The following is a 14,227-nucleotide window of genomic DNA, read 5'->3' on the forward strand; positions in this document are numbered from 1 at the left end:
ACATATATTTCTGATGGTCTTTGGAACCCCTTTGGCAAAGAAGGCTGAAGATCTCTCTGCCTGCCTTTCTCTTTTTGGAAACAGGCTGCAAATCCTCCCACGAAAAGCTGTGATTGGCCGGCCTCCCATCCAAGGGGAAGGCTCTTTCTGAGACTCCAAGCAGTGGAGGGGAGAGCAGGCGTGCTCAGCACATGGCAGTGTGGTGCACATGTACGGGCAAGGAGGGAGGTTCATGCCAGCGAGTCCCTCCAGTGTTTAGGCTTCTGTGTGGGAAGTTTGACCCAGTTATATCATTGCTGGGGTTCAGAATGCTCTTTGATTGCTGGTGAACTATAAATCCCAGCAACTACAACTCTCAAATATCAAGGTCAACTTCCCCCAAACTCCACCAGTGGTCACATTTGGGCATATTGAGTATTTGTGCCAAGTTTGGTCCTGATCTATCATTGTTTGACTCCACAGTGCTCTCTGGATGTAGGTGAACTACAACTCCAAAAATCAAGGTCGATGCCCACCAAACCCTTCCAATATTTTCTGTTGGTCATGGGAGTCCTGTGTGCCAAGTTTGATTCGATTCCACTTTTGCTGGGGTTCCAAATGCTCTTTGATTGTAGGTGAACTATAAATCCCAGCAACTACAACTCCCAAATGTCAAGGTCTATTTTCCCCAAACTCTACCAGTGTTCACATTTGGGCATATTGAGTATTCGTGCTAAGTTTGGTCCAGATCTATCATTGCTTGAGTCCACAGTGCTCTCTGGATTTAGGTGAACTACAACTCCAAAAATCAAGGTCGTTGCCCACCAAATTCTTCCAGTATTTTCTGTTGGTCATGGGAGTTCTGTGTGGGTAGTTTGGCCCAATTCTATCATTGGTGGAGTTCAGAATGTTCTTTGATTGTAGGTGTACTATAAATCCCAGCAACTACAACTCCCAAATGATAAAATCAGTCCCCTCCTACCCACCCCACCAGTATTCAAATTTGTGCATATAGGGTATTTGTGGCAAATGTGGTCCAGTGAATGAAAATACAATCTGCTTATCAGATACATTATTATTATTATTATTATTATTAAAAACTTTTATATCCCAGTCTTCTCCACCTCCATAGAGGGACTTTAGTTCATAACAGTAGCAGAATGACAGATATGGAGTAGCAGCGAAAATAATGTTATGGTTGGGGGTCACCACAACATGAGGAACTGCATTAAGGGGTTGCAACAACAACAACAACAACAACAACACTTTATTTATATATCACTCTATCTCCCCGAGGGGAGTCAGAGCGGTTTCCAAGTAACATTCCAAGTTGCAGCATTAGGAAGGTTGAGATACCTTGTGCTAGGGGCGTCACCAAACTATAACTCCCAGGATTCCATGGCATGAAACCATAGCAGTTAAAGTGGGGTTGGACTGCATTCATCCTACAGTGTCTATATTATAGTGTGTTGGTACGGCTGTACCAGGAGCTCCAACTTTATTTTCTTTCTGTTATCTGTTTGCAGTCATAGGGCAGGCCTCCTGTCCATCATAATTAAGCTTTGGTTCTGCCCCTTGTTCAGGGCTCTGGGAGGGAAAGGAGCCATTTTTTGGGCAGTCTCACACAAGGAGGCTAAACTATAGGACGTAGACCAGCTCGTCCCGTAGAAAAGCTTCTTTTCTCAATTGCATCCAGGGAAACAGAACATCTGGGGAAACAGAAATTCCAGGCAAAAGGTCCCAAGGCTCTGGCTGAGAGCTCACAGCCTCTCAGGCTCACAGCAATCAGAGGGAAAACAGCCCTGAAGTTCTCAAAGAATTCTCGGAGGGAGGACAGCACTACAGTTCCACAGAACTCCAGCTGAAATGTCTTCAAGCCTCGGTTGGTAGGTCTACTCGATACCCAGATGCATTTGGAATCGGTAGTAAGACCCACACCGATGAGGCATAGATAGTATACAGCCTGGGAGAGGTTAAATAGGACTTTTTCCTACAGAGAAGGTTCAGTTAATCAAAGTCAGGTACCAGTCCATTGAGGACTAGACCAGTGTTTCTCAACTTGGGGGTCGGGATCCCTGAGGGGGTCGCAAAGGGGTGTCACAGGGGTCGCCAAAGACCATCAGAAAACACAGTATTTTCTGTTGGTCATGGGGGTTCTGTGTGCCAACTTTGGTTCAATTCCATTGTTGGAGGAGTTCAGAATGCTCTTTGTTTACATGTTAACTATAAATCCCAGCAACTACAACTCCCAAATGACAAAATCAATCCCCCCGCCAACCCCACCAGTATTCAAATTTGGGCATACCGGGTATTTGTGCCAAATTTGCTCCACATCCTGCAGATCATTATTTACATGGCGATTCATAATGTTAGGGTTATGGTTGGGGGTCACCACAACATGAGGAACTGTATTAAGGGGTCGCGGCATTACGAAGGTTGAGAATCATACAATCATAGAATCATACAATCATAGAATCAAAGAGTTGGAAGAGACCTCATGGGCCATCCAGTCCAACCCCCTGCCAAGAAGCAGGAATATTGCATTCAAATCACCCCTGACAGATGGCCATCCAGCCTCTGTTTAAAAGCTTCCAAAGAAGAAGCCTCCACCACACTCCGGGGCAGAGAGTTCCACTGCTGAACGGCTCTCACAGTCAGGAAGTTCTTCCTCATGTTCAGATGGAATCTCCTCTCTTGTAGTTTGAAGCCATTGTTCCGCGTCCTAGTCTCCAAGGAAGCAGAAAACAAGCTTGCTCCCTCCTCCCTGTGGCTTCCTCTCACATATTTATACATGGCTATCATATCCCCTCTCAGCCTTCTCTTCTTCAGGCTAAACATGCCCAGGTCCTTAAGCCGCTCCTCATAGGGCTTGTTCTCCAGACCCTTGATGATTTTAGTCGCTCTCGTCTGGACACATTCCAGCTCCTCAATATCTCTCTTGAATTGTGGTGCCCAGAATTGGACACAATATTCCAGATGTGGTCTAACCAAAGCGGAATAGAGGGGTAGCATGACTTCCCTGGACCTAGACACTATGCTCCTCTTGATGCAGGCCAAAATCCCATTGGCTTTTTTTGCCGCCACATCACATTGTTGGCTCATGTTTAACTTGTTGTCCACGAGGACTCCAAGATCTTTTTCACACGTACTGCTCTCGAGCCAGGCATCATCGTCCCCCATTCTGTCTCTTTGCATTTCGTTTTTCCTGCCAAAGTGGAGTATCTTGCATTTGTCACTGTTGAACTTCATTTTGTCCAGAACCACTGGACTAGACTAAGAAAGCCTTGAAGTGTTGTTTGAATCATTGAAGATGTCTTGTTTGTTCCATAATAAAGACTTTGTTGTATCATTAAAGACTCTAAAGACTATCAGTTCAAGAAAATCCCTGAGAACCTCTCTTTGAGGCGCCCCTGACTTCCCGCTGGGCTTAAAGTATACGTCCTATAGAAAAGTATAGCTGTTACAGGCCCAGCGCGCGACAGAACATATAGCCCTCCATACCATCATGTAGGACTTGTGGAATTTGGATGAACTCGGCTGTTAAGAACAGGATTGCCTCTTGTTTGTGGCCCGCATCCAATCGCATTTGATTCTCCTTTTCAGCGTGCTCATAAATGTGCTCTGTAGTGCTAAGCTTCAAGGCTGCAAAGTGCATTTACACTTCTCTTTCTTTCTTCTCCTTTCTGGCTCAGGACTTTCTAATCTATCTAAAGAAGTGTTTGAAAATCTGCTTGCGAGGGCTCAGAACTGATCGGGTTAGCAGCTTGCCTTGAGGGAGGTTCGTAAGCCCTCTGTTCTGAGATGGCAGAGCTGTGATATTAAAATATTTATGTGGGTATAATAGAAGTAGTAGTGTTGCTAATGATGATGATTGCGGGGATATTATTATTAATAATAATAATCAGTTTCATAGCCTAAGAGTCTTGATAGAGCAAAAACATGAGCCGGCAATGTGATACTCCTGCCAAAAAGTCAATTTTATTCAACACAACATCAACAGGAGTGTAGTGTCCAGATAGAAGAAAATAGTTGCCTATACTGTGATGGATTTTGTGTTCTCTATGGTGTGGTTGACTTTGCATTGCCTACGGTGTGGTTGACTTAGTGTTGCCTTTGGTGTGGTCGACAGTGTTCTTTATGCTGTGGGTGACTTTGTGTTGCCTATGCTGTGGTTGACTTTGGGTTGCCTATGTTGTGTTACCTATGAGTGTTGCCGATGCTGTGGTTGACTTTGTGTTGCATATGCTGTGGTTGACTTGTGTTGCGTATGCTGTAGTTAACTTTGTGTTGCCTATGCTGTGGTTGACAGTGTTCTATAGGCTACAGTTGACTTTGTGTTGCCTATGCTGGGGTTGACTTTGTGTTGCCTATGCTGGGGTTGACTTTGTGTTGCCTAGGCTACAATTGACTTTGTGTTGCCTATGCTGTGGTTGTCAGTGTTCTCTAGGCTACTGTTGACTTTGTGTTGCCTATGCTGGGGTTGACTTTGTGTTGCCCAGGCTGTGGTTGACAGTGTTCTCTAGGCTACTGTTGACTTTGCGTTGCCTATGCTGGGGTTGACTTTGTGTTGCCTAGGCTGTGGTTGACTTTGTTCTCTAGGCTACAGTTGACTTTGTGTTGTCTATGCTGTGATGGACTTTGTGTTGCCTAGGCTGTGGTTGACAGTGTTCTCTAGGCTACAGTTGACTTTGTGTTGCCTATGCTGGGGTTGACTTTGTGTTGCCTAGGCTGTGGTTGACTTTGTTCCCTAGGCTACAGATGACTTTGTGTTGCCTAGGCTGTGGTTGACAGTGCTTTAAAGGCTACAATTGACTTTGTGTTGCCTATGCTGAGGTTGACTTTGTGTTGCCTAGACTGTGGTTGACAGTGTTCTCTAGGCTACAGTTGACTTTGTGTTGCCTATGCTCTGGTTGACTTTGTTCTCTAGGCTACAGTTGACTTCGTATTGCCTATGCTGGGTTTGACTTTGTGTTGCCTATGCTGTGGTTGACAGTGTTCTCGAGGCTAAATTTGACTTTGTGTTGCCTATGCTGTGATTGACTTTGTGTTGTCTATGCTGTGGTTGACAGTGTTCTCTAGGCTACAGTTGACTTTGTGATGCCTATGCTGTGATTGACTTTGTGTTGTCTATGTTGTGGTTGACAGTGTTCTCTAGGCTACAGTTGCTTTTATGTTGCCTAGGCTATGGTTGACAGTGTTCTCTCGGCTGCAGTTGACTTTGTGTTGCCCATGATGTGGTTGACTGTGTGTAGCCTAGTCTGTGATTGACTTTGTCTTGCCTATGTTGTGGTTGATTTTGTCTAACCTGTATTATGATTGAATTTGTGTTACTTATGCTATGGTTGATTTTGTGTTGTTTATGATGTGGTTGACTTTGTGTTGCCTATGCTGTGATTGACAGTGTTCTCTAGGCTACAGCTAACTTTGTGTTGCCCAGGCTATGGTTGACAGGGTTCTCTAGGCTGCAGTTGACTTTGTGTTGCCTATGCTGTGGTTGACTTTGTGTTGCTTATGATGTAGTTGATTTTGTGTTACCTATGCTGTGGTTGACAGGGTTCTCTAGGCAATAGTTGACTTTGTGTTGCCTATGCTGTGGTTGCCTATGTGTAGCCTAGTATGTGGTTGACTTTCTTGCCTATGCTTTGGTTGATTTTGTCTAATCTGTGCTATGATTGAATTTGTGTTACCTATGCTGTGGTTGATTTTGTGTTGCTTATGATGTGGTTGACTTTGTCTTGCCTATGCTGTGGTTGACAGTGTTCTCTAGGTTGCAGTTGACTTTGTGTTGCCTATGCTGTGGTTGACTTTGTGCTGCCTAGGCTTTGTTTGACTACGTGTTGCCTCTCAAGTTCTTATGGGGAACAACTTAGGGAGCTGGATATGTCTGGGCTAGACGACACTAAACAGACACATAATTGCTATTTTCATATATATATATATATATATATATATATATATATATAAGGATGTTGCTTAGAAGATGAAGACAACTTATTTTTTGCTGCTCTCAAAACAAGAAATGTGAACCAGTGGGTCCAAATATGAGAGATTCCACCTAAAAATTGGAGAACTATCAGAGTGGTTCAACGGTGGAATGAACTGCCTTGAAGGATGTTGAACTCTCCACATTTGGAGGTGTTTCATGGGGTGGAGCTTGATTCTGTGATTCTATCAGTGCTGTAGACATAGTCCTGCAACATGACACAGAAACAGGTCCTACTCATTTGGGGAATCTAGCCACAGGTCCTGGCAGCTGGAAGAGTCTAGACACCACTGTCCAAAAAGAGGATTGGATTCCCATGCAAGCAGGAGGATTCACCTCTTTTGCTTAATGCCTTTCTAAGCTGCACCTAATGGGCCAAGCCAGCTCATGCAGCTAGCTCTGCAGCCTGAGATTGCGGTGCATCAGTGCAAGGACACTTGGCTCCAATTTCAGCGCCAGCCAAAGGAAGAAGGTGGGGGGACGACAGGCAGGCCAATGCATACATTCCTCCTCCTCTTTATTTATTTTTTGTTGATTCAGCATCTCCCATCCCTGATCTGATAGGCCCAGGGAAGCAAAGGGAGTGAGAGATATTTATTTCACAGCCCGGCCAGTGCCAAAGGGAAGGAAGGAAGAGGGAAGAGGGGAGGAATTGTTTGAGAATGCCAGTGGAAAATAGCCAAGGGAGCCAACTTGGAATTGAAAATGACAGGAAGGAAGGAAGGAAGGAAGGAAGGAAGGAAGGAAGGAAGGAAGGAAGAAAAGAAGGAAGAAAAGAAGGAAGAAAAGAAGGAAGAAAAGAAGGAAGAAAAGAAGGAAGGAGAAGGGAGGGAGGCAAAAGAAGGGAGGAGGGTAGAAGAAAGGAAGGAAGGAAGGAAGGAAGGAAGGAAGGAAGGAAGGAAGGAAGGAGAAGGAAGCAAGGAGGGAAGGAAGGAAGGAGATGGATAGAAGGAAGGAGAAGGGAGGGAGGCAACGGAAGGGAGGAGGGTAGAAGGAAGAAAGAAAGGAAGGAAGGAAGGAAGGAGAAGGAAGGAAGGAGATGGATAGAGGGAAGGAGAAGGAAGGGAGGCAAAGGAAGAGAGGAGGGTAGAAGAAAGGAAGGAAGGAAGGAAGGAAGGAAGGAAGGAAGGAAGGAAGGAAGGAAGGAGAAGGGAGGGAGGCAAAGGAAGGGAGGAGGGTAGAAGAGGGGAAGGAAAGAAGGAAGGAAGGAAGGAAGGAAGGAAGGAGGGAGAAGGGAGGGAGGCAAAGGAAGGGAGGAGGGTAGAAGAGGGGAAGGAAAGAAGAAATCAAGGAGGGAAAGAAGGAAGGAAGGAAGGAAGGAGATGGATAGAAGGAAGGGAGGCAAAGGAAGAGAGGAGGGTAGAAGAAAGGAAGGAAGGAAGGAAGGAAGGAAGGAAGGAAAGAAGGAAGGAAGGAAGGAAGGAAGGAAGGAAGGAAGGAAGGAGAAGGAAGGAGATGAATGGAAAGAAGGAGAAGGAAAGAAAAGGAAGAGAGGCAAAGAGGGAGGAGGGAAGGAAAAAAGGAAGGAGAGGGAAGGAGAAGGAAAGAAAGAGGGATGGAGGGAAGGGGGGGGGGAAGAAGGGGAAGGGGAAGGAAAGGGGAAGGAAAGGATGTGTCCTCGATTTTATTTGAAGTCATTGTTATTTTTTTCTCCTTCCTCTCCCTCTCTCCTTGTGGAAAGAAAGGGAAATAAAATGAGGCAGGGGGACCATTTCTATTGTAGTTGAACATTTAGTCCAGACTAAAACTCAAAGCAGTTCATCATCAAGCTGGTGTGAGTTATAACCTGAGCTTGAAAAAAAGCTATCTGAGATGTCAAACCGTCTTGTTTTCAATTGAGGACCCCAGTCCAAGGAATATCTCCAAGGCTTTATGGAAGCTATCCAAGATGTTCCCAGGGGCTTCCTTTATTTAGTCTCTCCATCAGGAATGGGAAACTTCCTCTTTTCCTGCTGCTTTCTATCTTACCAAGTATTATTGTCGCATCTTCTCGTAGTGTGTCCAAAGTAGGATAACCTCTGTTTAGTCACTTTGGCTTCTAGGGAGCATATAGAACAGCGTTTCTCAACCTAGGAGTCAGAACCCCTGGTAGGGGGTATAAAAGGGTGTCAGAAGGGTCACCAAAGACCATCAGAAAACACAGTATTTTCTGTAGGTTATGGGGGGTCTGTGTGGGAAGTTTGTCCCAATTCTATCATTGGTAGAGTTCAGAATGATCTTTGATTATTGATGAACTATGAATCCCAGTAACTGAAACTCCAAGTGTCAAGGTCTATTTTCCCCAAACTCCACCAGTGTTCACATTTGGGCATATTGAGTATCCATGCCAAGTTTGGTCCAGATCCATCATTATTTGAATCCACTGTGCTCTCTAGATGTAGGAGCACTACAACTTCAAAACTCGACCATGCTCACCAAACCCTTCCAGTATTTTCTGTTGGTCGTGGGAGTTCTGTGTGCCAAGTTTGGTTCAATTCCATCATTGGTGGAGTTCAGAATACTCTATGATTGTAGGTCAACTATAAATCCCAGCAACTACAACTCCCAAATGACAAGATATATTTCCCCCAAACTCCACCAGTGTTCACATTTGGGCATACTGAGGATCCGTGTCAATTTTGGTCCAGATCCATAATTGTTTTAATCCACAGTGCTCTCTGGATGTGGGTAAACCACAACTCCCAAACTCGAGGTCAATGCTCACCAAACCCTTCCAGTATTTTCTGTTAGTCATGGAGTTCTGTGTACCAAGTTTGGTTCAATTCCATCGTTGGTGGAGTTCAGAATGCTCTTTGACGGTAGGTCAACTATAAATCCCAGCAACTACAACTCCCAAATGGCCAGATATATTTTCCCCAAACTCCACCAGTGTTCACATTTGGGCATACTGAGGATTCGTGCCAAGTTTGGTCCAGATGCATAATTGTTTTAATCCACAATGCTCTCTGGATGTGGGTGAACTACAACTCCCAAACTCAAGGACTACAGCTCACCAAACTGAACTACAACTCAACCAAACCCTTCCAGTATTTTTTGTCATCAGAGTTCTGTGCCAAGTTTGGTTCAATTTCATCATTGGTGGAGTTCAGAATGCTCTTTGATTGTAGGTGAACTATAAATCCCAGCAACTACAACATGAGGACCTGTACTAAGGGGTCGCAGCATTAGGAAGGTTGAGAACCACTGGTATAGGGTGACCTAAAAGTCATCCTATCATGAGGTCTTGCAGACTTGAGGCATCTGTATCTTCCTTGGTTGAATCTATCCATCTGGCTTAATTGAGATTTCCTTTCCGTGCTGTTTTGAAGAAGATCTTGGTTGGATTCTGTGTCTCTTGAACGATTCTAATGGAAGAGAAGTTCTGTTTGCCCAAAGAGATGGATCCTGGAAATCCATATCACTTCTTATTTATGTGTTTGCGGAAGCGCTGGCCTCTGCCCGCGCCGGAGAACAGGCCCTGGCTTTCTTGAAGATGGATGGCTGAGCAATGAAGGGGTCCAGGCGGGCAGGCAAGCATTAATTGTCTTCCTGACCTGGGTAATTGAATAAATGCTAATAAATGCCACCAAGGCATCCCGTCTTCTCTTTAGCACTGGCAGGAAAAGTGGAATGCCATCCATCACTGACAGCGGAGGGGATGAATCACGTCTCCAGCCCATTGGTCTGACGGAAAGGCTGGGGAGAAGACAGGAGCAGAGGGACGGTCAGCACCTTTCACCTTGTCCTCATGAAACAAAGTCATTACTCTTAGGACCCTTTCCGTTTGTGTATTCTCCATTTGAAGTTCAATTGACAGGTTAGGAAGCCTCTCCTTTTTTAAAAAAAGAAGAAGAAAGGAATCAATATAGGTGATTCATTTCGTTCTGAAAGAGAATTGATAGCTTTGTTGGCCAACCAAAACATACGACATTTATATCTCACCCTTCTCACCCCGAAAGAGACTCAGAGCAATTATATGTCCATAGGTAAAGGTAAAGGTAGTCCCCTGACATTAAGTCCAGTCATGTCTGACTCTGGGGTGTGGTGCTCATCTCCATTTCTAAGCCGAAGAGCCAGCGTTGTCCGTAGACACCTCCAAGGTCATGTGGCCGGCATGACTGCATGGCGTGCCGTTACCTTCCCACCGGAGCGGTACCTATTGATCTACTCACATTTGCATGTTTTTGAACTGCTAGGTGGGCAGAAGCTAGGGCTGACAGCGGAAGCTCACATCATACAATATATTATATATATATGTCCATACAATATATTATATTACTAGCTGTACCCGCCACGCTTTGCTGTCGCCGACCTTCCCTCCCTCTTTCTCTCCTTCCTTCCCTCTTTCCTTCCTTTCCTCTTTTTCTTTTCCTATCTCATCTTTCTTCCATCTCTACATGTTTCTTTCCTCCCTTTCTTTGCTCTTTGGTTACATCCCTCCTTCCTTCCTTCCTTCCTTCCTTCCTTCCTTCCTTCCCTATCTTTCGTTTTGCTGTCGCCGACCTTCCCTCCCTCTTTCTCTCCTTCCTTCCCTCTTTCCTTCCTTTCCTCTTTTTCTTTCCCTATCTCTCATCTTTCTTCCATCTCTACATGTTTCTTTCCTCCCTTTCTTTGCTCTTTGGTTACATCCTTCCTTCCTTCCTTCCTTCCTTCCTTCCTTCCTTCCTTCCTTCCTTCCCTATCTTTCGTTCCTTCTCTCCTTCCTTCCCTCTCTTTTTCCTTTCACTTTTTTATTTCCTTCTCTCCTTCCTTGCTTCTCTATCTTTCTTTCGTTCTTTCTTTCTTTCCCTCCCTCCCTCTTTCTCTCCTTCCTTTCCTCTTTCCTTCCTTTCCTCTTTTTCTTTCCCTATCTCTCATCTTTCTTCCATCTCTACATGTTTCTTTCCTCCCTTTCTTTGCTCTTTGGTTACATCCTTCCTTCCTTCCTTCCCTATCTTTTGTTCCTTCTCTCCTTCCTTCCCTCTCTTTTTCCTTTCACTTTTTAATTCCTTCTCTCCTTCCTTGCTTCTCTTTCTTTCTTTCTTTCTTTCTTTCTTTCCCTCCCTCCTTCTCTCCTTCCTTCCCTCTTTCCCTCCTCTCGTTACTTCTTGACTGTCCCTTCCATTTAATATTGTATTTATATCTTACATAGAAAAAAGGAAAGAAAGAAGGAAGGAAGGGAGGGAGGGACAGGAAGGAAGGAAGGAAAAAGGAAGGGAGGGAGGGAGGGAAAGAAAAGAAGGAAGTAAAAGAAAGAAGGAGGGACAGGAAGAAAGGAGGAAGGAAGGAGGGAAAGAAAGGAGGGGGATGAAGAAAGGAGGGAGGGAAGGAAATGAAGGGGGAGGAAAGGAAGAAAGGGAAAGAAGGAGGAAAGGGAGGGAGGGAGGAAAAGAAGGAAAGGAAGGAAAGGAAAAAGGAAGGAGGGACAGGAAGGAAGGGAAGGAAAGAAAGAAGGAAAGGAAGGAGGTGAAGGTACTGTAAATCAGGTGAAGGTACTGTAAATCCAATCATCCATGCTCCATCCTCCTCAAAACCGCAGCAGGACATAAGGATATAAAGTGGGTCATGGGGGTGTCTGTATGCCAAGTTTGGTCCAGGTCCGTCATTCGTGGGGGTTGCAGTGGTCTGTGGGAGCTAAATCAGGTGACGTTACTGCAAACCCAATCATCCATGGTCCATCCTCCCCCAAACCGCAGCAGAATATAAAGTGGGTCATTGGGATCTGTGTGTCAAGTTTGATCCAGGTTCGTCATTCGTGGGGGTCGCAGTGGTCTGTAGGAGTTAAATCAGGTGAAGGTACTGCAAATCCAATCATCCGTGGTCCATCCTCCCCCAAACCGCAGCAGGATATAAAGTGGGTCATGGGGGTGTCTGTATGCCAAGTTTGATCCAGGTCCGTCATTTATGGGGGTCGCAGTGGGGGTCAGGTGAAGGTACTACAAATCCAATAATCCGTGGTCCATCCCCCCCCCCCCCCCCATACCGCACCAGGACATAAAGTGAGTCTTGGGAGATCTGTATGCCAAGTTTGGTCCAGGTCCGTCATTCTTGGGGGTCACAGTGGTCTGTGGGAGTTAAATCAGGTGAAGGTGCTGCAAATCCCATCATCCGTGGTCCATCCTCCCCCAAACCGCAGCAGGAAATAAAGTGGGTCATGGGGGTGTCTGTATGCCAAGTTTGGTCCAGGTCCGTTATTCGTGGGGGTCGCAGTGGGGGTCAGGTGAAGGTACTGCAAATCCAATAATCCGTGGTCCATCCCCCCCCCCCCATACCGCACCAGGACATAAAGTGAGTCTTGGGGGGTCTGTATGCCAAGTTTGGTCCAGGTCCGTCATTCGTGGGGGTCGCAGTGGTCTGTGGGAGTTAAATCAGGTGATGGTACTGCAAATCCCATCATCCGTGGTCCATCCTCCCCCAAACTGCAGCAGGATATAAAGTGGGTCATGGGGGTATCTGTATGCCAAGTTTGGTCCAGGTCCGTCATTCGTGGGGGTCGCAGTGGGGGTCAGGAGAAGGTAGTGCAAATCCAATAATCCGTGGTCCATCCTCCCCATACCGCACCAGGACATAAAGTAAGTCTTGGGGGGTCTGTATGCCAAGTTTGCTCCGGGTCCATCATTCATGGGGGTCGCAGTGGTCTGTGGGAGTTAAATCAGGTGAAGGTACTGCAAATCCCATCATCCATGGTCCATCCTCCCCCGAACTGCACTAGAGCAACATTTCTATTCCTCACAGCCTTTTCTGTATTTAATAGGAAAGCACAACTCCATTTTCAGTCTGCAAACAATTCAAAGTGATGACTTGAATCTCTCAAAACCTGTCCATTGAGGAGGCCTTCTCTGTGGATGCATCTACACTGTAGAATTAATGCAGTTTGATACCACTTCAACTGTCATAGCTCAGTTGAAATCTGGCAAGGTCTTAGCTTTCCTCTGACAAAGCTACGACTTCTGAGATTCCATTCGATTGGTCCGTGGCAATTAAAGTGGTGCCAAATTGCATTAGAATCATAGAATCATAGAATCATAGAATCAAAGAGTTGGAAGAGACCTCATGGGCCATCCAGTCCAACCCCCTGCCATGAAGCGGGAATATTGCATTCAAATCACCCCTGACAAATGGCCATCCAGCCTCTGCTTAAAAGCTTCCAAAGAAGGAGCCTTCACCACACTCCGGGGCAGAGAGTTCCACTGCTGAACGGCTCCCACAGTCAGGAAGTTCTTCCTAATGTTCAGATGGAATCTCCTCTCTTGTAGTTTGAAGCCATTGTTCCGCGTCCTAGTCTCCAGGGAAGCAGAAAACAAGCTTGCTCCCTCCTCCCTGTGGCTTCCTCTCACATATTTATACATGGCTATCATATCTCCTCTCAGCCTTCTCTTCTTCAGGCTAAACATGCCCAGTTCCCTAAGCCGCTCCTCATAGGGCTTGTTCTCCAGACCCTTGATCATTTTAGTCGCCCTCCTCTGGACACATTCCAGCTTGTCAATATCTCTCTTGAACTGTGGTGCCCGGAATTGGACACAATATTCCAGATGTGGTCTAACCAAAGCAGAATAGAGCATGGGGAGCATTACTTCCTTAGATCTAGACACTATGCTCCTATTGATGCAGGCCAAAATCCCATTGGCTTTTTTTGCTGCCACATCACATTGTTGGCTCATGTTTAACTTGTTGTCCACGAGGACTCCAAGATCTTTTTCACACGTACTGCTCTCAAGCCAGGCATTGTCCCCCATTCTGTAATTCTACAGTGTAGATCTTGGGCTTGCCCAAAATGTCTTGATCCTCCTCCCTTCCCCGACTCCTTCCTCTTCCTTTGCTTGCTTTTGCTTTTTCTATTTCCCCGTCATTCGGATGAAGGCGGTTCTGGCTGAGCACAGTTTGTTTTTATCTCGTCTATTTTCGCACTGAATGAAGCAATAATAGCAAATACCGACAAGACCATAAATAATGCAAAATGAAACAAAGGAGAGATGCAGCAGAAAGGTGTGAACGGGGGGCAACGAGGATACTTAGGTGGCTCCCAAAATCATCCTAACATAAGGAAGATCCTTCCTTCCTTCCTTCCTTCCTTCCTTCCTTCCTTCCTTCCTTCCTTCCTTCTTTCCTTCCTTTGCCGCTAATCCCAGGGAATATGAACTGTGACTGCATATTACATTTATATAAATAAAAATGTCATGTTCGTTTGTGGGATTAACATAACTCAAAAACCACTGGATGAATTGACTCCAAATTTGGACACTATACCCCTAACAGACCAACGAGTGACCATCACTCATACCACCACCACCCCTCCAAAAAAAAAAC

The 14,227-nt window shown here is 45.6% G+C and overlaps 1 protein-coding gene across 4 annotated transcripts in view; it reads left to right on the forward strand.

Moving 5' to 3' along the window:
- LINGO1 (leucine rich repeat and Ig domain containing 1) overlaps nt 1-14,227 on the forward strand; it is an 879,967-nt gene that overhangs the window by 800,036 nt on the left and 65,704 nt on the right. The gene's annotated exons all lie outside the window — the stretch shown is intronic.

This window comes from Anolis sagrei, chromosome 9, assembly GCF_037176765.1.
Source record: "Anolis sagrei isolate rAnoSag1 chromosome 9, rAnoSag1.mat, whole genome shotgun sequence".
NCBI lineage: Eukaryota > Metazoa > Chordata > Lepidosauria > Squamata > Dactyloidae > Anolis > Anolis sagrei.